The sequence below is a fragment of the Equus quagga genome, unplaced genomic scaffold (genome assembly GCF_021613505.1).
Source record: "Equus quagga isolate Etosha38 unplaced genomic scaffold, UCLA_HA_Equagga_1.0 HiC_scaffold_1226_RagTag, whole genome shotgun sequence".
NCBI lineage: Eukaryota > Metazoa > Chordata > Mammalia > Perissodactyla > Equidae > Equus > Equus quagga.
The window spans coordinates 1-2,709 of record NW_025792358.1 but is presented as its reverse complement, the minus strand read 5'-3'; the positions used below and the strand labels follow the sequence as shown (position 1 = coordinate 2,709).

The following is a 2,709-nucleotide window of genomic DNA, read 5'->3' as shown; positions in this document are numbered from 1 at the left end:
CAGGAAATGGACTTCCTGTCTTTAGGTTGGAAGAAAGAGGATTCAGTCTTCAAAATTCTTGGGGACTTCAAGGAAGTCTGAGTATGGCTGGCAATAGGGTTCACACTCAGTCATCGACAACACTTATACTCATGCCATTGGCAGGTTAGCATGAGGTGAATTATCTTCCAGACAATGTAGGGTTCTATATAAACTATAGTCATTTGTTTTTTTAATGAGTGGAAGACCTCTTTGGGGAGTGACAATTTAAGAGTTTGGTGAGATAGTTTAACTAACGAGTGCTGACCACTGAAGGTTCTTCTTGAAGCTCTCTAGCACAGCCTCATGGAACTAGAAGGAAATCGGGCATGTTCTACCCTTGGAGGGCTTGGACCAGAGTGCAAGGGTTGCTGGGTGTTCTCCAGATGGCTCCAGCCAGGAGCAAGCTCAGAAGTGAGCAGCAAAAGAGTTCTAGGGACCAAGCAAGACAGGGGAATTCCCTCAAGGGACTTCCTCTCAGCAGGTCCCCTCCCCCACCGGGAGTGTGGCTCCCAGATGCAGCCTGGGTCCCCCCCCAGCAGGGGGCCCTTGGGATCTCAGCAAAACCCATGCCCTCTGCCCAGCTACTCATTGCCTGGTCCATGCCTCTGCTTTCCAGACCTGTGGCTCAAGCAGGAGACATGGATGAAATGGAAGGGGCCAGGTATGGCAGGAGGCCTGGCCAGGGGCACCCAGGAAGATAAGAGCTCTCCTCTGGGGAAGACCTAGGGGTTGACTCCATGGGAAACTGGACAAGATCGCCATCCCTCTGAAAGCTTGGCAAAGAAGGGAATCCTGGAGACGCAGAGGGCTCTCACAGCAGAGAAGGTAGGCTTCTACCTTCTTGCTGGGGAGATGGGTTTTCAGCTAGGGATGGGAGGGTTGGGGAGACACAAGAGATGGGGCTCGAATGGGCAGAGCAGCAGGCCCCAGAATCTCTGACCTTCCCAGAGCTGAAAGTGGTGAGAGAAACCCAAGGGGAAGGCCAGATTCCTTGTGGTCAGGGCTCTGCCAGCTGAGGCGTCCTCCGGGTCAGGACACGAGGCAGGGTTTCCAGGAATGTGCGTGCCAGGTGGCTCAGGCATCCGGAGAGTGACAGGAAAGCTAGGTTCCTGGGGAGCTGCCCACAGAGGCTGTGGGTCAGCTGGAGGGAACCGGCACACCTCTGGGGGTGGGACTCTGGTGGACCAGGGCTCAGAGCAACTTGCAGCCTCCTCCAACCCACTCTCACTCAGATTCCAGACAAAAGGCAGAGGCCATTCACTACTCTCCTCCTCTCCACCCACAGGGATCCCCAGGCGGAGCCAGGGTGCCAACGGCTCCAGGCGCAAGTCGGGGAGAAACCCTAAGGACCACCCCCACCCCCAGGGAGTCGCCACCAAGAAAAGGGACACGGAGAAGAGAAGGTGAGGGGACGACCCATCCCCAGCTAAGGGGAGACCAAACGACAAGCCTGACCCCAGCTGAGCAGGACGTCAGGGCAGAGGAGGTGGTTTTTGGGCTGGGCCTTGGCACAAATAGGGACAAACCCAGCACCCATGGGGAGGGGGCAGACCCTGGCCCTGGCGAGATGCTCCTTGAGCCCTTTCGAAAGGGCTGAGAGGAAGGCGTGCAGGACTTGGCGTGGGTTCGGGTCGGATCCTGGAAGGGGACCAGAGGTGGGCGTGCCGGGGAGTGCGGGATGGGGCACAGGGGGCTGGAGTCGGGAGCAGGACCGGGAGGCGGCTCTGGGGACCTTGGCAAGGAGTCCCAGGGGCTGTGCGCACTCACCGCAACACCTCTCTTTCTCTATCCCGCGCATTGCATGCCCTTACTGCCCCGCAACTCAAGGACAGGAGGATCCTGCCCTGATCGCCAGAGAGGACCGCTTGCCGCAGATGCGGCCAGGACAGGCGGGAGGCCGGGCCCGCCTCCCCAAAGCGCCGTCGGCAGAGCCACTGGCGGGGCCCTGGCGGGGCTCCAGTCCCGGCTCTTCAACCACGTGGGCACGCCGGACCTGGCTCTGGGCAAGCTGCGGGCTCCGGGGGAGCGCCTTCCTGCCACTGCCCGCCCGCGGCCTGCAGCCCGCCGCCTCGCAGCGCGCCTGGCTCGCCTGGCAGCTGGCGCAGGCGGGGGCGACCCTGCACCAGGCGGGCCCGGCGCTCGACAGTCTGCTCGCAGCCCTCCCTGCTGGAGCCTCCGCGGCCATAGGGACCGCGCCCCCAGCCTGAGCTCGCTTCCTGGCCCTTCCCGGGGCCACTCACTCTGTCCCGGAGCCCGTCCAGACTCTGCCCTCTTGACTCCCCGAGCAAGAGTCCGTGGCAGCAGTTCGCACACCCAGGCGACGAGCTCCCTCCCACCGCGCGACACTATCCACCTGTCCGGGAAACGGTCTTGGGCACGGACCGGACCTCCCTTCCTACAGGATCCCCCTTCAGGCAAAGGGCTCCTCCTTTCCAGAAGACAGCCCCGTGAAGATGAGCGCTCAGAGCAAATCCCTTCTTTTTCTCCAGGGGCTCTGATTGATGCGGGGTCGGTGAGCCGAGGAGTCAAAAGAAAGATTTCTTAGACTCTCAAGATCTGGCAGTAGTGCTCTTTTATTTAGAGAATAGTGTGGAATAGCATGGGGACAGGACTCATGGGCAGTCAGAGCTCCTGCTGCTGCCCCGAGTTGAGGGTTAGGGCTAATTTTATAAGGCATGGGTACGTGAC

General features: G+C 60.2%; 1 long non-coding RNA gene across 2 annotated transcripts; it reads left to right on the top strand.

Moving 5' to 3' along the window:
* The first annotated feature begins 310 nt into the window (after positions 1-310).
* Positions 311-2,038, top strand: LOC124231928 (uncharacterized). 2 transcript variants are annotated; one of them, XR_006886731.1, is made up of 3 exons: positions 311-846; positions 1,307-1,424; positions 1,854-2,038. It is a non-coding gene; the product is annotated as an uncharacterized LOC124231928 (long non-coding RNA). The 2 variants fall into 2 exon arrangements; XR_006886730.1 differs by having other exon boundaries at positions 1,849-2,038.
* The last annotated feature ends 671 nt before the right edge of the window (positions 2,039-2,709 follow it).